Source organism: Pelodiscus sinensis, chromosome 4 (assembly GCF_049634645.1).
Source record: "Pelodiscus sinensis isolate JC-2024 chromosome 4, ASM4963464v1, whole genome shotgun sequence".
In the NCBI taxonomy this organism is placed as follows: domain Eukaryota; kingdom Metazoa; phylum Chordata; order Testudines; family Trionychidae; genus Pelodiscus; species Pelodiscus sinensis.
Window position 1 is genome coordinate 83,882,726 of NC_134714.1, and position 14,726 is coordinate 83,897,451.

Consider the following 14,726-nt stretch of genomic DNA (forward strand, 5'->3'; position numbering starts at 1 on the left):
GATGAAGTGAACATGAGTGAGGGCCGACCATTTTGCCTGACATTCTTTGAACCATTAAAATTAAATGCAAATTAACTATTTTATGCAAAGTTTATTGCAAACGGCATACTTTTCATTTCATCACATGGATGACAAATCTAAACAGGTGTTAAATCACTCTGCCTTTCATATCTGAAGGCCAGATGAAAAAAAAATCCAGGAAGCTGAAATATGTCAGGAACATTGTAAAGTACATTACATATTATTGGTAATAAAGGTTGTCTGTCAACTTTTAAGTTCAAAAAATATGAACAGGAACATAACACCAAGTATACATGTTGTGTCCAAATATATTTATAACTGATTTAGACCAACTGACATTAACTGAGATTTTACAATGTATTCCTGACGGTTCCTTAACTCTCCCATACCCAGGCCCAACTCCTCCTTGTTGCTTTTTGATTAAAAGCCTCCTCTTGTCCTGGATCATGTGGACTTTTTGGTTCCTTCGTGCGTGGACCCTCGAGGAGAAAGGGCCCACGACTTGCCTCTCCTGTTACTGCTTGCTGGTTTTGGATTGTGTTTTGTGACTGTTTCCACCTTTGGTTTATGACCACTGGTTCTGCATCTGATGAGAGCTTGCCTTAGATTTGCACATCTCCCTGCTATGAGAGATCTGCTGGGAGAAGAGAGCCTCGCAGGCCTCTCTAGTTGTTTGTCTATCCCTATGATTGGGATGTTGGTCCAATAGGTTGAGCATCCTTCACCTTTGGCAGAGGTTGTAAGCTTTCCGGGGGGGGGGGGGGGGACCAGGAGGTGAGACCTGATTGTGATGCTGTAGGACTGGAACATGGCCTTGTTAGAATTTATTCAAACATCCCAGATTAACCCGCACCAGCTGTCTTGAGCAGTCACATGTGCATGCATGTGCCTGCTGCATCATGCTTATAAAGGCAACTGAAAATACCTTCTGTGGGCCCTGCAGACCGTTCCCTGCTGTCACTAATGGTCATTGCTGAGCTATTAATGCAGCTCTGCCCAAATGACTTATGGAGCAGCAGCTAATGCCAGACCTGAGTCACAGTGCAAAGGTGATCACAACCCCACATTTAGATGTGTTCTGGTAAATGCTGCCCAGATGTCATTCCCTTGGAGCACGGAAATACAGTCCAGGTTTGTTTTCTCCTCGCTCCAAAGGGGCTTTACCCAGGTCCATTTTGGGGGGGGGGGGCACCCAATGCTAGCCTGCAATCATCTCTTCCCAGGGCAGCTGCACTGGGCTGGAAGTCACAGGAGTCCATGGCCTTCTATCCCAGGAAGTCCATGAAGCTAACAGTGCACCTCACTGCAAAGGGGTTTCCCCTCCTGTGGTGCAGCGAGACTCCACAGGAAATGCTGGTGCCACAAACAGCCTGTTGTTCACCCGCTGCTGAAGCTCTGCTGTGACAGATGGCCCAGGTGCAGTTCAACTGTGTGTATCCAGTAGAGTTGATGCTCCAGCGTGTGGAGCCTTCCTCCCTTCCCCTAGGTCCCATCTGCTTTCCTTCCCTCTCCCGATGTCTGGCTCCGGAGCCCAGGGAGCCTGGTGCTGCATGCTCTACTGCGCGTTGGGGAGCTCATTCTTCACACTACCCACACAGCCGAATCTCAAGCCTCAACAGATATTAGGCCTGAAGTACTCAAGGAGCAGGGGTCTGTGCAGATGCTGGTTGGGACCCCTCCCCTTCCCTGTGTAGCCCTCAGGAGAAGGGGAATGTGCTGGACCACTATGTGTGAAAGTTCTTGTCCATCAGATTATTTGGTATCTTATCTTCTAGTCAGTGCCGTCAATGACCAGTGCCTTGAGCTGACCTGATGCTGCTTTATGCCTCTTACTGCATAATCTGGGGTCACCATTAAAAAGCACATCACACCTGGGAGCATTGCTGCAGGCACTCAGCTGACTGTTGAAACATAGGAAATTCTCCATGGATTTTGCTCCCCTTAGGGCAGTGGTTCTCAAACTTTTTAGCCTGCGGCCCGCCCCGCTCAATGCAGACCTTTTTGTGGCCCACCAGCCAACCATCCATGGTGACAAAATGGGTGCAGGAGGAGGTGTGGAGTCTGGGAGGGAGGAAGGTTGGGTGCTGGAGCAGGTTGGGGGTGGTGTGATCTGTGTGTGAAGTTGGATGTAGGAGCAGGCTGAGGGGATGGGGATCTGTATGGGAGGGTGCAGGAGCAAGGTGGAGATAGGGGGTCTGGGAAGGAGGGAGTGTGCAGGAGCAGGGTGGAGGTGGGTCTTGGCGGGAGGGGTGCGTGAGGGGAATGGGGATGCAGGGTCTGGGCATGAGTAGGATGGGGGACACTTGCTTGGCTTCATGCTTCCTGCTGCTCCCATTGGTCATGATTCCAGCCAAAGGGAGCAGCAGCGAAAGCCTCCAGGTGAGCGGTTTCCTGTGCTGCTCTTCCCCCAGCCAGTGAGGAGGGGGAGCAGCAGCAGCCGCAGAGCCAATTCCTTCCCCACAAACTGAATCAGGCTCACAAGGCTCCCCATCCCCCCACAGCGGGAGCCGGTACTGGTGCGCCAATCTTGCAAGGGGATGTGTATGGCTGGAGTGCGATTGTGTGCTCCACGTTGTGGTGGGAGAGCAAACCCGGGGCCCACCTGTGAGATGACTACCAGCCACACTTCAAGAACCACTGCCTTATTGGTTAGGGGCTATCCCACTGTCATGACCAGCTAACTCCACTTGTAAATCCATCTGCCTTTCTACCTACCTATCTACTTATGCAGTCCTTGCAACTGCAGGAATCCCTCTCCCCCAGCACACACACACTGAGCCTGTCTTGCTGTTCCATGTTTTCCAGGGGCATGTGACACGGGTTCTTTTCTGTGCTTTTAACCCATGAGCGTCCTCCTTTCTCCTTCAGTAGGGGACATAGTAACTGGGGGTACAGTGCCTTCAGATAGGTGACCATGTGCTCATCAGATCAGTGGGAAAGGCACACAGGTTCCTGGGCTGTGGAGTCTCTGTGGGATAGGCATGGTGCTGGCTCCACAGCACAGGAACCTGTGTGCCTTTCCCACTGATCTGATGAGCACGTGGTCACCTATCTGACGGCACTGTACCCCCAGTTACCGTGCCCCACCCTGAGGGCTGCCAGGCTGCCCGAGAGAGTCTGAAATATATCTCTGGCCTGGCCTGTGTGGTACATGGTGGGAGAGGGAGGAGCAGCAGAGCAATGTGTTTCACATTTAAGATGGGGAACACTGTGGTCCTGCAGCTGCCTCATGCTGTGCTGGAGGCTGCCTTGTAAACCTTGCTTTCAAGGGTATGTCGTTCAGGCTTAGAGCTTGGAATTGGAGCTGTCAGCCCAGGTAGGGGCTTTTTATAGACACTATTGTTCATTGGTGACTTGTGTTTCTGTGTACACCTCAACCCTGCCCGCCCGCCCCCCCCACCGCCCCGGAAAACAAAGGGGTCAGGAAGACGTCACAATCCTTGACTGAGGCTACCAGAAATGACTCAGTTGTACAACTGCGTTATGTGAGGCCATCACGTGCCTGAAAACTTGGACTCTAATTTGAATGTTGTGGGGAGCAAGCAGCAGGCTAAGTGGGACCTAAGAAGGCTTTTCCACCTTGTTTCTGTGGTGACGAGCCCACTTCACTCACAGGCTGCTCATTTGGTTAGGATATGCACTGCTCACCAAAGGCTCAGCATGCTGTTCCCACTGCCCCTTCGCTAGGGTGGAAGTGTAACTGCTTTTCCCGAGGGCTGGTTGAGCTGTCATGGAGTGTGGGGAGCAGCTATCTTGGCTCCTGCTTTCCCAGCTGTCCTCACTAAACAAGGCTTCATTCTGGTTCATGCAAAGTTTGTCAGGTGCCTTTATCCATTGATTTGAAATTCAAATCCATAGCTGTGACTAGCAGCCAAGGTGCTGGAGTGAAGGCTGCCAAGGGACAGGAGCCTGTGTGGTGCTGTGGGTGGCGGTGGGGGGAGGAGCCTGCTGTCAGATCAACCACCTGACTTTCCTCCCTCAGCATTGTCAAAGTATCTGGGTCACACACTGGGGAAGCAGTTTGAAGCACATTGACACAGGCCCCTGCACTCTTGCTGCTCTGAGGGCTCTGCTGCCACCTGGTGGTGAAAGTCATTCACTGCGTCTACTCTGTTATCAGAGCTGTGCCTACAGGAGCTGTGAAGCAACGGAGCAGCATGTAGAAGAAATACGGTCTAATCCCTCCCCTGCCCCCCGCCTCCCTGTTCCTAAGGTCCCCACAGTGTTTCCAGGAGTGCATGCATTCAGTACATGTGGGACCTGAAGCGCATCTTGTCACCCTGGCTAGAGGTGATGGGATCACATGCAGAGGGTCAGTGGTGCAGACATTCAGACTTCACCCCCTGTGTTTGGTTGCGGTGAGCACAAGGCAGCTCTGCTGCCCACACTTTCCTGGATAGTCCTGGCTGATGGCGGCAGTGGCCTGACTGAATTCTGTGTTTGGCCTGGGCTGGCTCTACAATGGAAACAGGGATCTTTCCCTTCCTACCTCGATGTAGCCTTTCGCAGTATCTACAGTGAATTTAGTAATGTGGTATAACAGCAGGGTAGCGGTATGGGCTCCAGTGACATGCTGCGGGAATGACTCATCGATTCCAAGGCCAGAAGGCACCAGTGTGATGGTCTCCTCTGACTTTCTGTGTAACACAGGCCATGGAGCTTCCTCCACATAGCTTCCCAGCAGTGGTGGTACAGGCAGTGAGGGGAGTGCAATCAGAGTGAGCCCTGAGCATGCTGGCTGTTAAGGATTGGAGTGACAGGGCAAGGTAGCTGTTGTGGTGGGAGGGAAAGCTGTGCAGGTGCGGGAATGTGGAGTTTGCTGACCACTCTCTTTGTGTCCCTAGACTCCACCTGCCCCACAAAGGGGCTCTCCCTTGCCTCCAGGGCAGCCTGCCCAGCCGTTGGGGATCCAGGAGGATAAAGCACAGGCCAGCAGTGTATAAGTATGTGGCATTTTTATTAGCTTGTCTGGGCTGTGTAGTTTTGGCAGCTGTAGCAGCATCGCTGATCAAGAGCTCTCCTCCCTCCCGCCTGTTTCTTGCCTAACATAACCTTCTTGTGTCTGCACTAAACAAAGCCCCTGAAGACTAGGGGCTGCCTTTCTACCTTGTGTGTCACTAACCTTGGTCCAGAGGTCAGCAATCGGTGCTGCACTTAAATTTGCTTATGTGGCAGCCTTGTCCTGGGTATTCTGTTACACTGAAGCTTGTGTCCTGACACATCATTGTCTGTGAGCATTTCTTCTGCCTGCTGCAGAGGTGGGGGACAGCAGAGTAGTCGATGGCTTTACTTCCAATGTCAGCCTGGGCTAATTGGTTAATCTTGTCAGCTACACACACTGTGGGGTAAGGGAGCAGGAGCCAGTGCCCCGAGAAGCTGGCTCCCCACAAGCTCTGAATCTGCCTCCCCCTGCTGGAGCCAATACACAGCCGATAAGCAGGCTCCCTGCACATGCTGGCTCTGCAGACCCGCCTACCCTCCCCCATTTGCTACTACCTATGGAGGTTTAAAAGCAAGTTCCCCCAGTACCAGCTCTCCAGTGTCACTTCCCTGCTCACCCCATCAGAGGCAGCAGCACAGTGGTTGGAGGGAACAGAGGAAGCTGCTATGAAGTAGCCTGTCTGTGGCGAACCTGGGCCCACTGCAGACAGAGGCTGGTCTGCAGTAGCAGCAGCCCCTGTCTGCGGGGGGGTTAACCTCCCTGTGGGCAGGGGCTGTTCCACCTCCCATGAAGCAGCCTCTGTCAGCAGCAAGCCTGAACCTGCTGTGGACAGAGGCTGGTCTGCAGTAGCAGCCCTTGTCCACAGGGAGCTCAGACCCCTGCGGACAGGGGCTGCTGTCTGTCAGAGGCAGCAGTGCAGGGCAGCAGCAGCTGGTCTGCATGAGAAGCTAGTTTTTAAACTGGCTCCCCTCATGGCCTGGCTCCCACCAGCCACCCCATGCTTCTGCCTTGGATACAGAGGCAGCAGCAAGGGTGTCAGGGAGCTCCCTTGGGAGGGGGCCGGGAGTGCACTGGCTGCCGGCCCCACCCCTGGGGACTATCAAATAGTCATGTAACTGCTAAGATTTCATGCAGTTACATGACTATTCAATTACATGATAGCTAACATCCCTGCTTCTCACACCCCTTCCTAAAAGTCCTAGGTGCATGATCCATAGTGCCTAGAACCATGCCAACCAGAGCTCTAAAAACACCCAAGACTGGTAGATGATCTAAACTGGTGGTTGTCAACCAGGTCTTCCAGAGGGTACATTAGTTCTTCTAGATTTTTGCCTAGTTTTATAATAAGCTACATAAAAGCACTACTAAAGTCATTATGAACTAACATTTCATACAGTGACACATTTATGCTGCTCTGTAGACTATTCACTGAAATGTAAGTACAGTGTTTATATTTTGATTGATTTATAATTATACGGTAAAAACGAAACAGCAATATTTCAATCATAATATGCTGTGACACTTCTGCATTTTTGTCAGACTTTGAAAGCAAGTAGCTTTTAAGTGAGGGGAAACTTGGGGCTATGCAAGACAAACCAGATTCCTAAAAGGGATACAGTAGGAGGAAAGGTTGTGAGCTACTGATCTAAACAAGACTGTCCCAGGGGTTGTAGGAGGGCATTTCGGTCATGCCAACCTTCAGGAGAGCCTGAGCATGTCAGATGGATGGGTCAGGCCATGTCTGGTGTTAGGCAGGCTGGCCCCAGGAGTGAGACTCCAAACATCTCCCCTCGTTAAAGAGGGACAGGACCTATTTAGGTGAGTTCTGAGGGCAGATGCCATGGGTGAGCTAATGGGGTGTATTCAGGTCCTGGTCACACATTCTCTTTAATTGTTCTGTATTATTGTAGCACTCAGCGGCTGCCATTGTGCCTGCTATGCTGGGTGCTGCAGACTCACTGGAGAGTGTAGCGGCTGCTCTGACTGTCTGTTTTCTGGTTTTTGTGCTTGTGCCACCCTCTCTTCACAATGATCCCTGGTGTCCATGTTTCCTGCTCTTTCCTCAATGCCTTGCCTGGTGGGCGATAGGTCAGTGGTAAGTGGAGATACCAAAGGCTTAATCGGGCAGAGATGTAAGCAATTCACTGCTCAGTTTGAGGCTTCTTGAAAAACTTTTGGGTAGAGCAGTGTGGCCAGGATACGCTGGGGGACAGTGGAGTGAGCCCCAAATCTCTGTGAGGTGGAGTGAAGAGGTTTGGAAGGAAATGGAAGTGCTACCGGGTGTGGGCACTCTTCTGTGTGGAAGTCTTAGAGGAATTTGAAATGGAGGATAGCTCTCCTGGGCTCAGTGCAGCTTTACTCCCACAGCACAGTTTTCTGGTGCTTTGTGCAGCCCAACTCTGCCATCTCTGACCAGTGATGGACTCTCACCAGATGAGTCCCTGGACTTGCCCATCTTGCTATTGGGACATTTCTCCAGAGCTCAGTCCAGTTAGTAGACCAGGCAAATTTGATTTGACTTTATTTTTCATTATTTTGGTTCCTGACGTGAATGTTTGTTTTTAAGCATTTTCCTTAATTTTTATTAATCTAAATGTTCACAGTTACAGGAAGTTACGGATGATGGGTGGGAGGCACCAGGCAGATATCATGCAATGATAGTAAATGTTGAGTTCAGAAAGTTAAAGCTGTATTACCATTAAATCACACCGCCCATAGCATATATCCAAATGTTAGCCTTAAATCAAACTATGCTAAGCTCTCCTGTTGCATTTTTCTTTGCCTCGGTATGTTTTGATTATTATCAGTGAAAATATTTTTGATCGGTTTGTGTGTATACAGTGAAATCAACATTTACTAACAAAAATCGAAGCTTTCCAAGCCAACCCATTGTCCTTTCATCTCATGCTCCAAAATCTGCCCCAGGTTTCTCCTAAGTCATCTCCCTCCTTGGAAATCTACCCCTCCAAATGTTTGGAGACTGTTCTAACACATGCTTATCTTAGTCCAGTTAGAGAGGCAGATTATTTAGCTTTTTAAAATGACTCCTCTGAGAGGAGGCTCAGCAGAGTCTGCACAAAGGATTATTTAGTTCTGGCATGGAGTGGAATGAGTGAGATCGATAGCATTTCCCCATTAGCTCTGGCCCCATTCCCTGACACTCAGGCCTGCCCCCTCTGGGCAAATACATAGCCAAAAGAAGCCATTAGCTAGCTAACTGGCTTCCATGCTGACAGAGGTTCTTGGGTCCCATTAATGTGTACATTAACTCTTTAGTAACTGTACTTGCAACATCCACGCAGCCACTGAGACACTGATGCCTGATGTTTGGATTGCTCTCCTAGACTGGGGCTCCCAGAATGCTTTTCCCCAGCAGTGCTGGAAACGAGTGAACAAAGGCAGCAGTCTGGGTTTGGAGGCACTAGCTAAGTCATCTTACTGTGGGCAAAGGCAGTATCCACAAGTGGTAGGCAAAAACCTGAGCCAGTAGCCAAGTGTCTTTATGCCATTCTACAAATGAGTGTTACCTCCTTGCTTGGAATTCTGGTCACCTAGTCTCCAAAAGAACAGCACAGCAAGAGAGACAGGCTAGAGAGAGTGTCCGTAAAAAGACTAGTGGCCTGGGGAAAGTTGTATGTGAAGAGAGACTGAGAATGAGGGTTTGCCTACACTGGCAAGTTACTGTGCTGTAACTTTCTCACTCAGGAGTACATACGCACCCCGATCCCCTCCCAAGTGTAGCTAGTTGCAGTGTTATAAAGCGGCAGTGTGGACAGTGCTATATCAGCTGCTTCCCCCTTGTGGAGGTGGCTTCCCTTCAGCGCTGGGAGATAGGGTTGCCAGGTATCCAGTATTAAACCAGATAGTCTGGTATTTTTGCCTCCTGTCCAGTTAAAAAAGGGAAAAAAAGGCAGAAAATACTGGACACCTAAAATGATCGGTACTTTCTGATTTATTTTTTTTTCCCAGACAGGCGGTGAAAATCGCAGGCTGTCCAGCTTAATACGGAGGCAGCCTGGCAACCCTAGTGCTTACTGGGTTCTGCAGGGGAGCTGTCCAGCCCCGCGCAGGGAGGCAAGATGGTGGGTGGCCGCCGGCAGCCTGTGAGGGCTCACCACGCAGTTTTTTAAAGGGGCCATGTTGGTTTTTTTCCCCTAACAACTCTCAGGGGTGTTTTTTCAGTATTTTTTTCTGAAACCATCTGGCAACCCTACTGGGAGAGCTCTTACTGTGACTATGCTGCTGTGGCTGCATTTTGGAGTTAATGTATAGACAAAGCTTGGCAAGTTTTGGCAAGTTTAAAGAGGAGAAAAATAAGAGGGGCATGACACAGGTACACAGAATAATGAACAGTCTGGAGGAGGGAAATTGTTCCTATTGACCCTTTCTCATAATGTAAGAACAAGTGGATGCTTTGGGAAAGGCAGCAAATTCAAACCTGCTAAAAGGAATTAATATTTATGCTTTACCTGCTGACCTCACTGCCACAAGTTATAAGTGACACCAAAGATTAAAAATAGGGTTAGATGCTTACGTGCATAATGTCCACAGTTACATTAACCAGGATGGAAACTCCTCCTGGGCATGGGCCAACGCATGCTGTGCTTGGGCTTGTGGTTAAAGCATGGGACTGGGACCCGGGAAGCCTGAGTTTCATTTCCTGGCTCTGCCATGGACTTCCCGTATGGCTTTGGGCAAGTTGCTTTGGGGCCTGATTTTTCAGAAGTGCCATTGATTTCTAGCTCTCCATGTCCTCTTTCCTTTTCACAACCCACCCTGCCAGCTGTCTGGGCACCTGCAGGAACTGCTGCTGGCTCTGTGGTTACAGGCACATTTCCCCGAACGGAGCCCAAGCTCAGTTGCTTGGAAAACTTGAGTCAGGGCTGTGCGACGGTGGCGCAGGGGGAACAGCCTTTTGGAGGATCATTGCTGAGATCTGTGGCTTCTGCTTGAATGCATCAGACTGAAACTGGTGACAGCAAGACAGAAGGCGAGAGAGCCCTTTAGTTTCCCCCCTCCACGCTGCACGTGGGGTTAGTCTTTCATATATGTGGACTTCAGAAAGAGATTTGCATTGTTGAGTCAGTGCAAGAGTTCTCTTTTTCCTTTGGAACCACACTGGAGAGGGATGCTCAGTCTTTGTGGCTCGTTCAGTCCTTGCTCTGTGTTGCAATGTGAACGAGACCCTCAGTTATTCCACAATGGCCTCTGAGAATCCCCTGACTATGAAGGAACTTTGGAGTACTAGATGGGTCCACGGAGTAGGCTTTGGCTCCTTTGCTTTTTCCTGGTACCTAGGAAGTGGAACACGGTTTGTTCTTACCTCAGCAGGGGTTGGGCAGAACCCACATGGAGCTGAGCATCCCCTCCTAGGGCAGATGTATTTTCATCTGCATGCCCAGCTCCTGCAGGCCCAAAACAGGAAGTTTGCTCATGACATAGTTGAGAAACAGGAATTGATGTCACAAGGAGCCTCTGTTCTCCCCAAAGGCTTTCAGAGCCGCTGGGCCTGGAGATGTGCAGTGTGTCAGCAGGACACAAGTGCCTCTGGCTGATCTCTGCAGGGTGAACATCACTGCATAAGTTGGAGACCTAGAATGATCTGTGCTGCTGCTGCACCCAAACCCCCTGACCTGGCATCTCACTGACATTTGAGAACAATGAAGGCCAAATACATCTCCGTTTTTATGTCTTAAAAAATACATTGAAAAAAATAATCCTCCCTTCCCCCTCCCACTAGGTGAATCAAGAAGGGTCAGCAAGTGGCTTGGTTCAGGAAATGGCCAGGAGCCTGAAATGGACTGGGGTGAACTGTCAGGAAAAGGGGTTGTAGGGGAGTGGAGTGGACCTCTGTGTGTGATCAAGGCCTGCTTTCTGTGAGGCCCTTCCTTGCAAGAGCTCTCTGCAAATGCCTTTTGGCATCAGAAGGGCAGATGTAAGTGATTGCGTTTATGCAGCAATTAGGAGGAAGACCAATCCCTCCCTTGTGTGCGAGCTGGGCTTTAGCGGAGAGGGAGTTGAGCACAGGTTCCCTGCTGTTTTTCCCCTCCCTCCTTGGGGCTTCTTCACAACTCTGTTTCACTTCCGGGCCAGCAAAGCAAAAACAGCTGAAAACAGCCTAATTCGCTGCAAAAGCGGCAGTTGTGTACTGCCGAGTTGAAGAATGGCTAATGTTTCATCCTACCAGCATCTCCTGCTGCTGCTTTAAGAGTGTTTGTTCCCTTTGCAGTGACTAAGCTCTTGTCAGGATATGTAGTTGCATGTAACCGTAGCTGCTGCTCAGCCTTTGGTCCCCGGCTCTCCTCTGGTTAATGGTTTCCTGTGAGCTGCTTTCTAGATACCCATCAGCAGTAAGGCAGCTGGCCCAGTGCTTGACACTGCTGCTCTGGCAGAAAGCACATTTGACATTTAGTAGTTATGAATATGTCAGCCCCCAAAGTGTGCTGAGTGCCGTTCAAACAAGTGCAGAAAGCTCTCTCTCTAATTTTAGATATGACATGGTGAGGTGAGGGGACAAACCGAGAAAAGAAACAAGGTATGAGTGGACATGGTCTCAACAGCAGGATCACACACAGACTCAGTACAACTGTGGGCATTTCCAGAGGCTCTTGTAATAAGTGGTTTTATCTTAAATAACAGCAACCACTAACTCACTTCTTACAGCTATCGTGGGGAGAGTGAGTCCTCAGTGCCACTCTGTTCTGCAAAACGACTGCTGAAATGGCCCCTTCTTATCCCACTGGTCTGTTGCTCTTGTATGTCAGTGACAGCGGGTCAGATGAAAATTGGGAGGGAGCCCTGTAGGTAGAGAGCAGCATGAAGGAGCTTGCGGAGGGTGTGTGTGTACAAAATGTCAATAACAGGTAACTTCATGCAGCCCTTGCATTCTCTATACTCTCTCCCAGAGTACTTTGTGGATGTTGCGGGTGGACATATTCAGCATATAGGCAAAGCACAATCACACTTCTACAGGCCACAAGAGAGAATCCTGAAGAACTGATAGGCTCGAGTGAACACTGATGGATGAAGGGCTGTCACCCTGGAGGACACTGATTCCAGTCTGGACCCTGATCAAGGAGACAGGCAGGCTCAGGGACTGGTGAATTGGATACATGGAGCCTTTTGCCTCTAGGCTACTGGTTCTAGTTCAGTAAATGTCAGTAGTGACCAAAGACTGTTCCCATCTGATGCTTGCTCTTTAGCTGATGTCTGAAATGCTGTTTCAATCCACAGCACACCTCATACCACCCTAGCCCGGACACTAGTTTCCCTCCTTGTTGATAGACCCAGCAGAACCGAGAATCGAATGAGCTGTGGCACTGCTTGCGCCTAACGGGGGTGTCTCAGGTGGGGATGCAGGATGCTGTACTTGACCGGCGGTAAAACAGAGGCCTCAGTCTACAGGGCTGCCAATTTGACACCTTTCAGGAAAACTGCATTTAGTGTTGTAAAAAAGGATTAAATCCTAAGTGAGCAGGAAATCTCTTGCACATCATCCCCCACTCCCACCTGTCTGTGTCACTGCCTGGGCTCAAGAAGATCCCTGCCCTCCGCCAGCCTCTACCCCAATGTAATGCCTGAGGGCGGCGGGGGGATGTTACTCCATGAAATCACATCTGAATGCAACAGCAACTTCACTGCACACAGGGAAGGCAGCACAGTCACTGAATGCAGGGGTAGGGGCTCTCCCTATGAATGGAGTGTGCCTATAACTGGAAGCCAATGTGACTAAGTCTGTTTAACTAGAAAAGCTATAAACAAAGGGAAGGAAATGAACTGGGAGGGTGACATTTACCGGAGTGATTGGCTGCAGGCATGTCAGTGCTCTGGCCAAATGGCATGAACACATGGGAGAGAGAAATGAGGGTTACTGGAGAAATGAGGGTTACTGGGGAAATGAGGACAGTTATCCAAGCTGGTACGGGGGTGTCTGCAACCTTTTGCTATGTGTATTTTCAGGGGATGCTTGGAGCACGTAGCAGCTTGCAATTGGGTCAGAAATAGATGCTAATGAGAGTGGGCATGAATTGGGGAGGAACCTTGAACATGGGGAGTAGTCGTGCCCAGGCAGCTTGTCCCCACCTTAGATACAGAGCTCTGAGAGATCATTCTCTACCTTGAGCTTGAGTTTCAGCCCAGTAAAGTATCTTTGCACTCCTGTGTGTGTGTGGCGGAGGGAGGGGGGGGGGGTCCTGAGAGTTACAAGGCAGTGAGAGTCTCTCTCTCTCCCCCCGCCCCCTCCCTGGAGAGCTTGCCTTCGGGGCTGCTTGAAGAGGAAGTGTGCAGTCAGTTATTTTAACAGGCACTGTCACTGTTTGCAGCATGGGGAGGAGGCGGAGGGATAAACAGAGCCCTCGCTCTCCAAACTAGGACTTAATCTGTGCAGCAGGGCTGGCTCTGCTCCTCCACTGCCACTGCCGCTGGCTCTTCACCTGCAGAAACACGACTCCTCTGCGTCGGATCAGGTCACAAGGGCTTTTCCCATCCGTTCCCCTTCCTCCTCCTCTCCCCTAGTTCCATGTCTTCCCTCTGTGTGGTGGTGTTTGGGGGAGGGGGAGGAAACGAGGACTTTGGGGACGGGAGTGAATATCTAGCACACTGGGTATAATCTGAGCGTGTATCTCACCCCACCATGCTGGTTAAAAGGCAGGGAGGACAGGTCATGGACAAGGGGAGGCAACAAGATCCCAGGGTGAACTCTTAGTCCTTCAGCTGAATCCTTGCTGAGCTGTTGCACTGGGGAATGGAGCAGGTCAGAGCTGCTCTGTTGTGCTAGCAAAGTTTGCTTGCTGTTGATATGGAGCCTCTTAGAGCTGAAGCTTCTAGTGCATGCAACTTTCGTCACAATGCCACCCTGCTGCACACAAGTGTAAACTGACCTCTGGGGGGAAGGAAGCGGTGTCCAGGGGGACATGAGCCTCTGGCTGCATGACCTGCCTGGTGGTTTATTATTGCCTGTGTGCCATCAGTGCATCCCGTATGCTAATGGGTCCCAGGAAATAACAAAGTGAAAGTCGTTCCGTGCAGCCGGGAATTCCTTTTTCCTTTTAAAAAAAAAAAAAAAAAAAAAAGCCCCTGCCATGAAGAGCTGATAATCTCACAGGGAATTCATCTGATGGGAGTGCGGGACAAAGACATCTAGGCTCTCTGAAGCTCCCTTTTCTTTGGCATTCTTGAGCCGTTTCCTTGTACTGTGGTTCAACTAGGAGCCGTAGCAGGGGTTGTCACTATGCCATGTCACAGGGAGACCCATTGCTTTTGTGTTGGTCTCTATTTTCAGTTGCTTGTGAGTTGACCAGCTGAATGACTAGGGCTCTGTTACCTTTCCTTCATGCTCTCAGCTAGTCCTTCCAGTGTCCCTCATGGGAAACATGGCTGTTCATACACAGCCTTTGTCCAGCTATAATGTTCTAGGCAAAGCTATACTGCTCTGTTGCTCTTTATCCTGGTCATATTGCATCCATACTAGGCAGTTGTCACAGTGGTACAAACAGCTCTCCAGATGGAATTGCGCCAGGAATTTTTCCCTCTTGTTCCTGTCCGGCTAGGGGAAAATGCTGGAGCCCAGCCAGGAAGCTGCAAATCAAATGGCTGGGCTGTAGGACAAAGTTTTTGTGAACAGTGACTGTTGAAATCCCAGTGTGCGCGCTATAGAGCTACACAGCAAGCCATTATTTCAAAATAAATGTCGAGCTGGAAGTCTTCTTACTCTGAAATGAGGGTTACAGAAGTCATAAGGAGTAAGGGAAGTCAAAGGAAGAGT

At 50.1% G+C, this 14,726-nt stretch overlaps 1 protein-coding gene across 4 annotated transcripts in view; it reads left to right on the forward strand.

The window, feature by feature from the left end:
- DGKZ (diacylglycerol kinase zeta) overlaps positions 1 to 14,726 on the forward strand; it is an 86,916-nt gene that overhangs the window by 10,797 nt on the left and 61,393 nt on the right. The window contains exon 1 of one of the 4 annotated variants that reach the window (XM_075927586.1): positions 13,207 to 13,428. The exons of the other annotated variants lie outside the window; for them this stretch is intronic. The gene's annotated coding sequence lies outside the window, so the exon portion shown is untranslated. Of the gene's footprint in view, positions 1 to 13,206; positions 13,429 to 14,726 lie in introns of those variants that run through there. 4 annotated transcript variants of the gene reach the window in all.